This window comes from Dermacentor silvarum, chromosome 5 (assembly GCF_013339745.2).
Source record: "Dermacentor silvarum isolate Dsil-2018 chromosome 5, BIME_Dsil_1.4, whole genome shotgun sequence".
Classification (NCBI taxonomy): Eukaryota; Metazoa; Arthropoda; class Arachnida; order Ixodida; family Ixodidae; genus Dermacentor; species Dermacentor silvarum.
Window position 1 is genome coordinate 1,023,353 of NC_051158.1, and position 14,398 is coordinate 1,037,750.

A 14,398-nucleotide genomic window follows, 5' to 3' on the forward strand; every position below is an offset into this window, starting at 1 on the left:
AGGGCGCGAAGGACGCGCGCTTTCACGGGGTGTGAACGCACGGCGGAGAACAAACGCGCGTTCTCCGCCGTGCTCCCTCAAGGGCTGCAGAAGTAGGCGTCTCTTTCCTCCTTTACAATCACCATATTTGTAGAGCAAACGCGCCTTCTTCCGACGCGCGAAAGGCATTGGGGGGGGGGGGGGCAGGGGGAGGGAAGGGAGGCGACGTTTAGCTGCGTCACCAAGTGCCTATTTATATCGGAGTCTCCGGCAACAGTCACCAACGCCGCGCGCATTTTGTGCGAACGCGGGCAAAACGCCGACGGCGTCGACAACAGTTCTGCGTGTTGCCAGTGCTGCTGCATGTCGAAGTTTATACAGCTGATAAAGCTACTATCATTACTCCCTATAGCTCTCTACAAATTTGCTATCGCAATTGATGCTTCGCCTTTCAGGTGAAACTGCGACGACTTTTTATTATTGCCAGCATAATGAGGACAGCAAATCTTGCACGTTAAATGTATCTTCCATATAACCGCCTGATGTGATCACCCAGTGACTCTGGCTTTGCGCAGCATAGCTCGAGGTCGCTGGTTCGACATCTTTCGTGGCGGCTGCATTTAAATGGGGGCGAATTGCAAACACGCCCGTGTGTACTTAGGTGCACAGTAAAGAACCCCAAGTGGTCAAAATTAATCCCGTGTGTTACACTACGTGTCTGATAATCCTATGGTGGTTTCAATGGGGCGTAAAATCTCAGAATTTACTTTTTGCACATATTTTTATTTCTCATATGAACCCATCTCTCGCGGGCAAGGATACGATGTCGCGACGCAGTCATAAAAAATCGCACCGAGCCAGTAAATGAGAGTCCACGCAGCCTTGAGAATGAAGCATGATCGCAGGGCTCATGCGCAAAATTTTGCGTTGACAAACCGGCATTGTAGTTGAAAGCGAATTTCACATTTAGCTTGTAATTCGAGTAACTTGGGGTTGCAAATGTAAAACTCGTTCTGACAACAAAGGTCTCATTATTTTAGTGAGGAGCGGTTTACCTTCAACATTAGTGGGACACCACGCGCAGTCGTCCCCAATTGTCAACCATGCTTTGCACTATTTTCTTGCAAATAAATCTCATTACCCCTTTCTAATGCAGAACAAAAATTATGTTTGTTTAGATTAGCATTAGAGATGGGTCGCTCAGGAGCGAGCTGGATCTTGTGAGTGGCTGTTTTTTAAGAGCGAGTGAGCGGTGGTTCAGTAAAAAAGAGCGGCGGTTCTTTTCGAGAAAGGGAGCCGGTTCTCTCGCGTCCAGAGAGCCGTGCCGATGCGTTCCGTCATAGCCGTGTCTTCTGCTGGGTGCGACTTCCGCGCCATCTATTAGCGGTACGAGAAAGCAACTGCCCTCCCGCCCTTCCTCGCAAGAGTCGCCTTCACCCCCTCGCCTTCGGCTGTAGAACGAAAGCACCACCGCTCACTTACTGAACCACGGCTCCCTCGCTCTTCAAAAGAGCGGCTCAAAAGATCCGGCTCGCTCTTCAGCGCTCAGGAGCGAGCCGCTCTTTTCGCCACGACGCCCTCGCTCTTGAACAGATCCGGCTCGCTCCTGAGTTCGCCGCTCTTTTCGCCACGGCTCCCTCGCTCTTCAAGAGATCCGGCTCGCTCCCGAGCGCTCAGGAGCGAACCGCTCTTTTGAAGAGCGAGGGAGCCGTGGTTCACTAAGTTAGCGGCGGTTGTTTCGAAGAGAGGAAGCCGCCTGGGCTCTCTCTCTCGTTCAGTGAGCGTGAGGAACCGTTCTTAGAGAGCGCTCAGGAACGAACCGGATCTTTTGAGCCGCTCTTTTGAAGAGCGATTGAGCCATGGTTCAGTAAATGAGTGGTGGTTCTTTCCAAGTGAGGAAGCCGGTTCTCTCTCCTTGAATGAGCCAGGCCGTACCGTTCCGTCAGAGCTGGGTCTTCTGATGGGTTTCGGGGTTTCGATTTCTGACCGACGAATGGTGGCCGGTGTGGGCAGACTCGCGCTACTGGTACTCGCTCGCAGTGTGTGGTGTGAGCAGCAGTCCCTTTGGATTTTTGTGCGTCCTATGGCGTGGCACCCGATGCCACCGAGGGGAGAAGTAAAGAAGTCTTAATTGGCAAACGATGGTACCGTTCGTAGCCTGCTGCTGTTCGAACGATGTCTCACGACTCTCACCGATCGCACATCGTGCGCTTGTCCAATAACATTTCGAAGATGGTCTTCCGTGTCTTTAAACACAAAAGGTGAACGTACAGTTTACGTCCTGGTCTTCATTTGTGATAATTAGTGTAGTCATGAAAATGTCGCCCATGACATCCACATCAGTGCATTTTCTGAGCGTGTATCATTAGCACGTCATTAAAACGAGGCCAATGATCCGTTGTGTTGTAATAGAACTTCATTTATTTTTTTTTGTCTGGGCGTATGGTGGCATAATTGCCAGTATCGCCCGTGCACTCAAGAGAGAGAAAAAAAACGAAAGGTACGTGCGGCAGTTTCGTGGATCTTTGGTATGATTTTTGTATTGTACTTCAAGAATTATTTCTGCATTCATTTTGTATGGCCTTACAGCTTACACGTATTATAGTGAACGTACATATGTGAATAAATGAATAAAGTTGAAACATAATGTACAATCATTTTGTGTTTTTATTTTGACAAAAGTTGATTTTAAAGTACCACAAAAACAGACAAGGTACATATTTTTTTTCTGAAAAAAGTACGTCGCATTCTGCCTGTCACAGTATCATAAGCATTTTATCCCCAGTATCAGAAAAGAAAGATTCATTACAACTAAAAATTCACGCTTTTAATATATGTAAAAATATTCTCTACACATAGTGAAAATACCAATAACACGGTTAATAAATTATGCATATATGGTTTTTTTTCAAAGCCAGATAACTATAGAATATGCATAACACAGGTTACACGTTTAAGTGAACCGGTGAGCCGTTCAAATGAACCGGTTCATTTCAGTGAGCTGAGCCGTTCTGAGCCGCTCACTGAAGTGAGCCGTTTTGCCCATCTCTAATATATATATATATATATATATATATATATATATTGCCACATGCTATATCGTCGCCGCGGGTATGTGCCCGGCCATGGAAACGACGCTGAAGTGGCGCGCGGGTAGAAAAACAGTAGAAAAACACAACGACGTTGCGTTTGCTGCTCATATAAAGTGCTTGTATACGTGCTGTACGCCTGCTTCCACGTCTCCTGCGAGGTCGTGACACTGGTGGAGGTGCTGGGTAGGATTGCCATATGCTTAGCACCCCTTCGCGGAGCCATCCATCGAACGCGGAATCGCCTTCGCTCGTCGAAACTCCGGTTCACCGGTACAGCCGCCGCCTGCTAGGCCTGACGCCCGAGTTCAACCCCTTGCAGGATCCTACCGGACCGCGTCTAAGTACTACCGCCATGGCCACTGCAACTCCATCGCAGGTGACGCTACAGCATCCTATGGTCCCTGAAAGTTTCCATGGTGACGCCATTGAAGATGTCCAAGATTGGCTGGACCAGTTCGAGCGTGTCGCCAGTCATAATGAATGGAGCTCCCGACAAAAGCTGTCTTATGTCTATTTTGCTCTTCTAGACAGTGCGCGGACATGGTTTGTGAACCGGGAGAGGAGCCTGACCACATGGGATGCCTTCCGCACCCAGCTGCTAGACACATTCACTAGCAGCGACAGAAAAGACAATGCGCAGCGCCTTCTCGAATCTCGTGTTCAGAAGCCGAATGAGAGCGTTGCCATGTTTGCAGAAGATATGGCCCGCCTTTTCCACAGAGCAGATCCTGAGATGGCCGAAGAAAAGAAGTTGCGCTATCTCTTGCGGGGAGTGAAGGAGCAGCTGTTTGCCGGACTCGTGAGGAATCCACCGACGACAGTGGCCGAATTCACCAAGGAGGCTACCGCTATCGAACGGGCACTACAGCAGCGGTACCGCCAATACGATCGCGCGAACTCGCCAACAAATGCTTCACTGCTACCTGAGAGCGGCGGCACATCTCTGCGTGAAGTTATCCGAGAGATTGTGCGAGAGGAGATCCGGCAGCTCGGAATTGCTCCCATGGCACCAGCGGTGGCTTCTGTCGCTGATGTCGTCCGGGAGGAAGTTCGACAGGCCTTTTCTTCGCCCGACTGGCAAGCGGCGCCGCGACGATGCACATACGCGGAAGCTCTTTGTCGTCCACCTCCCGCCACTTCGATGCTGCTGACACCGTCGACCACTCCGACGCAGCCACCGCCGCCATCCCCGACGCCCTATCTTCGACAGTCACAGCCGCCGCCAGCAATGCCGTATCGCCGACAGCCGATCGCTGCGCCGCGGTCTTACGGAGAATTCCCTGCCGCCTATCCGCTACGAAAAACCGATTTGTGGCGCACCGCTGACCGCCGGCCGCTATGCTTTCATTGCGGTGAAGCCGGACATGTTTATCGAGCTTGCCACTACCGCGCAGCTGGGTTTCCCAGATTTCCCACCAACTATAGTTACCCTCGGTTTGACGCTCCACGTACATGCGACGACAACCCTTCCAACTTTCGACCGGAAGGTTCAACGACGCCTCGATCGCGTTCCCCATCACCGGCTCGTTACACCCAACCAACCCGTCGCGATTTTTCTGACGCCTCTAGGGGCAGGTCTCCTAGCCCGCGCCGGGGAAACTAGAGGCAGCGACCTCCGGGGGTGAGGTTGCAAACCGTCCAGCTTCCCAAGAACCCCCATCACCGAGGATCGATGACTCTACGACTCCGACGATTCCAACCACACCACATGTAACAGACGCCGTCAGCGCCGATCTTGTCGTTAGCATTGACGGCCACCAAGTGGCCGCTCTCGTTGACACTGGTTCGCATTTTTCGATAATAAGTCTAAAGCTAGCCGACAGACTAAGAAAAGTGAAGACGCCCTGGACCGGGCCCAACATCAGAACTGCCGGGGGCCAGTTGATGACGCCGATTGGAAAATGCACAGCCAGAATCATAATCGCCGGTTCAGCCTTCGTTGCCACCCTCGTCATTCTCTTTGAGTGCTGTAAAGAACTTATTTTGGGAATGGATTTCTTGAGGGAGTACGGTGCAGTTATTAATGTCCGCGACCGCATGGTGACATTTGCTACGAGCTCCGAAGACGTCGACCCCGCGGATGACCAGCGACCGCGTTTACGTATCGCCGACGACGACGTCACGCTTCCGCCGCGAAGTTGTTCCCTCGTGCCTGTCATCTGCGATAACTTGCACACCGGGCCTGGCGTCGCTGAACACATCAACGCACTAGTACTGAGTCAGGGCGTTTCCGTCGCCAGGGCCGTAATTAATGTACTCGACGGACATGCTGAACTCCTGCTGACGAATTTTAGCAGGGAACGTCGACAGATTCTTAAAGGCACTACTGTTGCTTACTTCGACGAAATCGCCCCAATACAAGACTGCCTCTCAGTGCAGCACGCGGCGTCCACCGCGCCTATGCCTGCACCTGTGGTTGATGTCAGTCGAACTTTATCGCCCATCGAACGCAACAGCCTTCTTGAGCTCATCAATGAGTTTAACAGCTGCTTCGCATCAACGTCAAGAGTTAGCCAGACGCCGCTCACCAAGCACCGTATTATCACCGAAGACGACGCAAGACCCATCCGGCAGAATCCTTATCGTGTAGCACCAAAAGAGCGGGAGGCAATCCAAAAACAAGTGAAGACGATGCTTGAGGACGGAGTTATTCAGCCATCTAAGAGTCCGTGGGCATCGCCTGTCGTATTGGTGAAAAAGAAGGACGGGAGTCTGCGCTTCTGCGTCGACTATCGAAAACTCAACCAGATCACAAAGAAAGACGTTTATCCGCTACCGCGTATCGATGATTCACTGGACCGGCTACGAAACGCACGTTACTTTTCGTCGATGGACTTGAAAAGCGGCTACTGGCAAATCGAAGTTGATGAGAGAGACCGTGAAAAGACCGCTTTTGTGACACCCGATGGACTTTATGAATTTCAGGTGCTTCCCTTCGGTTTGTGTTCTGCGCCAGCAACGTTTCAACGACTCATGGACACGGTACTCTCAGGCCTCAAATGGCAAACCTGCCTAGTGTACCTCGACGACGTGATTGTTTTCTCCGCCACGTTCGACGAACACTTACGGAGACTGAAGACGGTCTTTGAGGCAATACGCTCAGCAGGCCTAACTTTGAAACCGGAAAAGTGCCATTTTGGTTTTGAGGAACTTCAATTCCTCGGTCACGTGGTTAGTCATGAAGGTGTTCGACCTGACCCTGATAAAATCGCTGCCGTCGCTAATTTCCCGACGCCATCTGATAAAAAGGCCGTGCGACGTTTTCTGGGCCTTTGCGCCTACTACCGGCGGTTTATTGCGGACTTTTCGCGCATCGCGTGTCCATTAACACATCTCACCCGCGAAGATGTCCCCTTTCGTGTGGGGCGAAGAGCAGCAACGGGCATTTGACGAGCTACGGCAGCGGCTGCAGACGCCTCCTGTGCTCGCACACTTTGACGAAGACGCCCCGACGATTCTTCATACCGATGCTAGCAATGTCGGCCTTGGCGCAGTGCTTCTTCAGCGGCAGGACGGCACCGAAAGAGTGCTTGCGTACGCCAGCAGGACCCTATCCAGAACGGAGACTAACTACTCCACTACAGAAAAAGAGTGCCTCGCGGTAGTCTGGGCCATCCTCAAATTTCGCCCATATCTATACGGTCGCTGTTTCACCGTCGTCAGTGATCACCATGCACTTTGCTGGCTGACTAATTTAAAAGATCCAGCTGGTCGGCTAGCACGCTGGAGCCTTCGGCTCCAGGAGTTCGACTTCACTGTTGTCTACAAATCGGGGAAGCGGCACGCCGACGCCGACTGCCTGTCTCGGTCGCCTGTTGAGACTGCATTGCACGACGATGACGACGCGGCTTTTCTAGGCATGGTAGACGCTGTCGCCGTTTCACGCCTGCAACGCGAGGACGCAGAACTGGTTCCTCTTATTGATTACTTGGAGGGAAAAACAAGCTGCGTGCCGAGGTTATTCGCCAGAGCGCTGCCTTCATTTTGCTTGCGTCACGACGTTCTCTACAAAAAGAACTTTTCACCCAGTGGCAGCAGCTACCTACTTGTCGTTCCCGAATCTCTACGGAACGAAGTCCTACACGCCTGTCACAACGAGCCGACCGCTGGTCATTTGGGCTACTCCCGCACATTATCCAGACTTAGGCTAAAGTATTACTGGCCAAGACTTGCGCCGGTCGTGAAACGTTATGTCCAGACATGCCTTGATTGCCAGCGCCGCAAAACCCCACCCGTCAAACCTGCTGGACTGCTGCATTCTGTTCAGATACCACAAGCGCCGTTCGCACAAGTTGGCATGGACCTTTTAGGTCCATTTCCAGTGTCTTCTGCCGGCTATAGATGGATAATCGCCGTCACTGATTACCTTACCCGATACGCCGAAACAGGTGCTCTCCAGCGGGGAACAGCAGCCGAAGCAGCACGATTTTTCATCGAAGCCGTCGTCCTAAGGCATGGCGCCCCCGCAGTGGTCATTATCGACAGAGGTTCTGCTTTCACGGCCGCGCTTCTGGATACCGTGTTGCGATTAAGTGGTACAACTCACCGCAAGACAACCGCTTATCACCCCCAAACCAATGGGCTGACAGAACGCTTGAATAAGACTCTGGCAGACATGATGAGTATGTACATCGACGACGACCACAAGAACTGGGACGAGATTTTACCATATGTTACATTTGCGTACAACACGGCTCGCCAGGAGACAACACGCGTGACACCTTTCAGCCTCGTCTATGGCCGGGAAGTAACAACACTGTTGGACGCGATGCTGCCACACGAGTGTGGTGATGACGAGACTGGTGCCGAGGAGTTTACGCAACGCGCCGAGGAAGCAAGGCAGCTTGCACGCTTGCGCATCCAAGCGCAACAGAACTACGATGCCAGACACTACAATCTTCGACACAGACCCGTCACGTACAACGTCGGCGACCAGGTGTGGGTTTGGACTCCTATTCGTCGGCGGGGGCTATCTGAGAAGCTCCTGCGAAGATACTTCGGGCCGTACACAGTTCTACGCCGCATCAGTGACGTGAATTATGAAGTTGTGCCCGACAGTCCTTACTGCTCCAAACGCCGGCAGCATCTGCCCGAGGTTGTGCACGTGCTTCGTATGAAGCCATATTTTGCATCATGACCTCACTTTTGCACCATCACTGCACTTTTTTGGGCGCATGGCGCATCGGGACGATGCTTCTTTCAAGGGAGGGGCAAATGCCACATGCTATATCGTCGCCGCGGGTATGTGCCCGGCCATGGAAACGACGCTGAAGTAGCGCGCGGGTAGAAAAACAGAGACGACAACGACGTTGCGTTTGCTGCTCATATAAAGTGCTTGTATACGTGATGTACGCCTGCTTCCACGTCTCCTGCGAGGTCGTGACAGTATACGTTGTCTCTCAAAACTTTCCTAGCTGCTATGGCTCCACCATGCGTCTTGCCATTGTAGAACTTCCAAATTTTAGGTGTGCACGATATGCTATGATATTTCATTCACAACAAAGGAGCTTTTTCCCGTTTAAAATGAACATAGAATAATAAATCTGCCCGGTATTGTTTGAAAGTCCTTTTCGGAGATCTAAAATGCCATGCACTTCGTACAGTTTCTGCTAGGCAGCAGACAGATATAAATTACCGGCGTTGCACTTAAAAGCGAATTCTCAGTGCTACCAATTTTTGCACAAAATTTCGACAGAACGGTTCTCCAATTTTGGAAACGTTTTCGAAAGGATAAACATGAAAAGTCTGAAGCTCTGGACCACAGAAATATTGTAATTTTGATAACGATACATTTTGCGCCGTCAAAAAGAGGCAAATATCATTCATCGGCATCTGTAGGAGTGAAATTGTTAATGTCAGCGCGCGCTTCGCAAACGTTAGGTAGACAGCATAGATCCACAAATGAGAGGTGTGCTACGTATCAATGTAGCTCTTTACGGGCGAAGTCACGTTGCCACATTCGCTGTTCAACTTCGCGTCGGTGAGCCGGTTCTTACACCGAAGCATGTGGGACTTTACCTGTTCGACTGAGCGATCTCTTACTTTCTTCCTCTTCATTTCATAGAACGAAATCTTCGCTTAACGGAGATTCAAAATTTACGTTGGTTCTACATAATTTATTTCACGAGGACAATTATTGCCTCTGATGAAAGCTACTGCAAATTGCAAATGTCCCGTGTACTTAAATTTAGGTGCACGGTGAAGACACAAGTGGTCCAAGTAAACTGGAGTGTGATACTATAGCGTGCCTCATAATCAGATCGCAATTTCGACATGTAAACTCCAAGAACATATTTTTGTTTTTCTGTGTGTGATGCTGCGTGACGCTTTATTGGGCAGGTGTTTAAGATTATTCAGGAATGTTTTGTAGCATATTTCTGTGAGTGCAGTGATGTCGGTTACTCTGAACAGTAAGAAAAAATAGCATAAGAGTGAATGCGTCCTGCATGTTCACGTAATATTCGAATGCCCGCACATTTCGTTGCATGCGAACGCCGTAGGGAGTGAGTACGAACTTTATTGAGGTCCTGAGGAGAAGGAATTAAAGCGGGGCCGGAGGCGCCAATCAATCCGGTGGCTCCACCCAGGTCGGGGCAGGTAGACAGAGTCCTTCGGCCATGGCCCGGGCCCTCTGTACAGCCTTGAGCTGAGCGATGAGCTCTGTGCTTCTGAGTGCTGAGTCCCAGGAGGACTGGTCAGGAAAGTCCGTGCCCGCGTTGGCAGGGCACAGCCAGAGCATGTTTTCGAAGTTGTATTCGTGGCCGCAGTGTGGGCATGCAGTAGGAAGGTCAGGATTGATCCTGCTTAGTGTTGTTGGTGTGATGTATATACTAGTCTGCAACTAACTGTCTGTAAGTGACGGCCTGTGCTTTTTTGAGGTTTTGGGGAGGAGGAGGAAAAATTCTTCGTGCTAACCTATAATTTCAAGTGATTTCGTGGTATGATACGAGCGGGTCTTTGTTGTCTAGATCCCTCCAGGCTGGGTTGAAGCGAGGGGGCGAACCGCAGACGCGGAATGTGAGTTCTCGCGCCAGTTGGTGTGCCCGCTCGTTCGGATTACAGTCAGGAGGTCCGGCTTTGTTGCCCAAGTAGGGAGGAAATAACTACTTTAATAAACACCGTAGCGAGCAAATAACTGCTTTCGGTGGTTAATCTGCGGTAAATAAACTGTTGGCTAGAAACTGAATGCCTCAGTGCTGAACATAAACCTGGTCGTATTAATAAATCTAACCGAGCTGCAATAACGCATGTTTTGAAAGCGCACTGACATATAGGCAGACTGGAAGGTCCTTTACTCTAGTGCATTTCCAGCTACATCTACTCGACCATAACAGGACGCTACAGTGCATTTTCTTCTAACGAAACGGCGTTTATTCCGATAATTATGAAGCGTTTATACATTCCTATACACGGAAGTTTAAATATGTGAACATCTACTACTTCTTGTGAAAAATGGTCGGTAAAACATATCCAGAACATTACCTCTGCTAACTAAGTTGCTTTAAATAAAGTTATCAAAGAAAGACAACTCCACTTAATCTTTTGTGGGGAAAGCGGGTAGGATTTGGGAGATGAATTGCCCGGCACATTAATAGTGCGCAAATGATTTTCATCGAAAGTAAAGCAAAGTATTTAGTTTTGGCTCTAATTATTGCCACCGTTAGCCCATATGTGCTTTTGATGCTGCCATTTCAAAGTTTGCCCATTAGTGGCTCGTTGATGCTTCGTTAACGATGCTGCAAACATTTATTATAGTTACAACACAAGTTACAAGACACGTTGGGCGTTTCAACAAATATCCCACATTCTGGGATGACCAAGACGATATAAAACGAGAGTCATTAGTGTGAATTTGCCATGTTGCAGAATATTGAGTGCTGCACTTCCTTTAGAAAACAGGAAGTCGAACTAATGCAATCGCTGCATGTATTGCGGAGGATTAAGCAAATCATCGCAGTACGTTGCCTTTTGTTTTTTACTTGAAGGTGGTTTTGTACCAATTTCATTCACTTTTTGCTAATGTTTGTACAATTTATATACGATTCTAAATGCATGAAAACATGGTAAGGCAGGACTCGCTCATTAGCAGAAATGTGTTCTCAAACTGAAAACAGATTTCTAATTTTTCTGCTGATGTTTTGTTTATTCGAAGCCTCATTTACTAGAATCCTGCTGTGGGGGCCGAAAACTTGTTTCGAGATTGAATGGCGGTACGAAGTTCCTCTGACATTTTATCTTATCCGCTACTATGGGCTGCAAGCTCGCCATTGCCGTTAAAGCATCTACATTAAATCATGTAATATTCATTCCTAATCTCTTCATCGCATCTGCCACCATCACGGAGTAGTAGTAGTAAGATAAACTTTATTGAAAGAATAATCAGAGTTTTTGTGCGTGGTCCCCGAAGGTGCATCGCTAATGGTCGGGCCCCTAGTAAAGGGCATCGCTGGCTCTTGCCATCTTCTCCGCTCTCTGGATCTGCTTGAGCAATCACGAAAGCGACAAGCACTAGCTGCCGACGATATCTAGATATAGCTGCCGAGAATCCGGCCACGGCCACGGCTTTTTCTGCATTTCGCGATGGGGGCGAAATGCAGAAAACACCCGTGTATTTGGATTTAGGTGCACGTTAAAGAACCCCAGGTGGTACAAGTTAATCCACAGTCCCCCACTATGGTGTGCCTCATAATAAGATGGTGGTTTTCGCTGGTAAAAAAGCCCAATATTTCAGCTGCCAAGAATCTTTTTAATTTCTGTGACCCTCGTGGAATCTAACCAGCGCAGAAGAGCGCACTCTACAGTGCCGCCGATAGACGGCGCAGTGTGTGCAGTGCAAAGCAGCGTACAGTATCAGCAATGCAGCGGGACAGGGGGTCGGCTGCCTTTCAAGCTGCCGGATGTGCAAGCGGAAAACCTTTGAAATTTCCCTCCTCCTAGGCCGAATCGAGCCCCCATCAAACATGCTCCTCAAGGACAGCAGCGGACGCTTTATCAAACTGTGCTGCAAGTTCACTGGGTATGTACGGCTTGTCTACGAAAATCTTTCACCAACGCATTAGCGAGTTGTGAGCGAGTGACTTAGTATGTGGGTGCGCGACCAGAGCAGGAACAACTCGCTGCGTTCGCATGCAACGACGCGCCAGGCATCAAAGTGCGAACTTATCAGTAGCGCTACTTCATAGCACACCGTAACCAGAAAGAAGCGCATCAGAAGAGCCGGGCTGCCATGTAATCTGTTTCTCACACGAACCCACGTGCCATGCATTTTGGAGTCCACTCGCAGGCTTCGCGGTTGCGTCGCTGAATGGCTTAGAGTTTTCGTAGGAAAGGCCCTAGAGAGGAATCCCACTGCAGTGCAGGCTTCATATCTAAGGCGTTTTGGTGGCGGCGGCCCTACGTTAATCGCTGTATTGCTTGAATGCTAAGTGCATTACGGTTGACAGTCATGTTGAGATGGGTTCTGCCAAATTTTGTTTATGAGATTAGCTTTGTTAGGGTACCTCAATGACTTTCCTTTCCGGGGGAAAAGCGTCTGTTAGTCTGTCATTCACCTCTCTCTCTGTATATATATATATATATATATTATATATATATATATACAAACTAGACTCTTGATGAAGGCCGGACCCCGCCGAAACGTCAGTAAAGTCTTGTTATGTTTTTCGTACGTGCTTCTATTTTTTTAACTACTTCTGTGCCGGCTCCGGTTACTCTTTACTTCACTGATATATATATATATATATATATATATATATATATTGTAATGGAGATTATTGGTGCCGTCACGGTGAAGTGTGAAAGCGGAAGTCGACGAACTAGTAGTGCGCGCTTGTTCGGTGTCCAGCTGAGACTGCTCCGTCTTCTTGTAGTTCGGTCAGACGCCCTGTGGCATTACAAGAACATCCCGTGACATTTGGTGGAAGTGCGGGATGTCACGGGATTTTCTTGTAAGTACACAGAGCGTCTGACCGAAGTACAAGAAGACGGAGCAGTCTCAGCTGGACACCGATCGAGCGTGCACTACTAGTTCGTCGACTTCCTCTTTCACACTTCACCGTGCCGGCACCGATAATATCCAGTACAATATATACAGGGTCTTTCAACGAACACTTTCAAAAACTGTGAAAGGTTGCCCGTAGCAGATAGCGCAGTTCTAGTTCATGAGCTGGTCTACTCAAAGAGGCGGACAATACTTGCACAGACAATCAAAACGCATAATCGACTCATTACGGACCGACATGGAACGAATTCTGAGGATGGCACCAGTTTGGAGATAATAATTCCCAAACTTCAGCGGAGAAATGCAGTGGCGTTCCAGTTACGTTCTGCACAAAGAGTCCTTTGATGCATTGAAGCATATATGTATATATATATATATATATATATATATGTATATATATACAGGGTGTTTCAGCGAACACTTTCAAAAATTCTGAAAGGTTGCCCGTGGCAGATAGCACAATTCTAGTTAATGAGCTGGTCTACTCGAAGAGGCGGACATTACTTTCACAAGAAATTGAAATGCATAATCGACTAATTAACAAAAGTTACCAATTAGGTTTTAAACTAATTATATAATGGCCCATATTGCAATTTACAAAATGTAGCCGCGGAGTTCGCAAGGCGGATTCCCTTAGAAGGAATTCGCGGGATGACACCAGTTTCGAGATATTAATTCCCGAACTTTGCGGAGAAATGCATTGGCGTTCCAGTTAGTTTTTTAACAAGACGTTGGTTTATGCATTGAAGCACAAACTTAACTGGAACGCCAATGCATTTCTCCGCAGAGTTCGGGGATTAATATCTTGAAACTGGTGTCATCCCGAGAATTCCTTCTAAGTGAATCCACCTTGCAAACTCCACGCCTACAATTTGTAAATTGCAATATGGGCCATCAGGTAATTAGTTAAAAACTTAATTAGTGAATTCTTGCTGATTAGTCGAATATGCAGTTCAATTTTTTGTGCAAGTAATGTGCGCCTCTTCGAGTAGACCAGCTCATTAACTAGAATTGGGCTATCTGGCACAGGCAACCTTAAATAAATGTTGAAAGTGTTCGCTGAAACACCCCGTATATATATATATTGTGGGCGTTTATTACGCACGTCTTCTTCATCTGTATATTATCATCATCATCCTACGTTGCGCGATCCTCATCTTCAGTTATGTGTGATCATCATCATCGGGTGTGTGCTTTTGCTGGTTCGCTGCCGAGTACTCGGGCCGAATAAACGTCGTGCCAACAGAGACGCCATAAGTGGTGGAGGTGCTCTTCGATCCTCAGTCCTCTGCCCGCTCAGTCTACCCCTGGAGCTACGTTCAGCCGC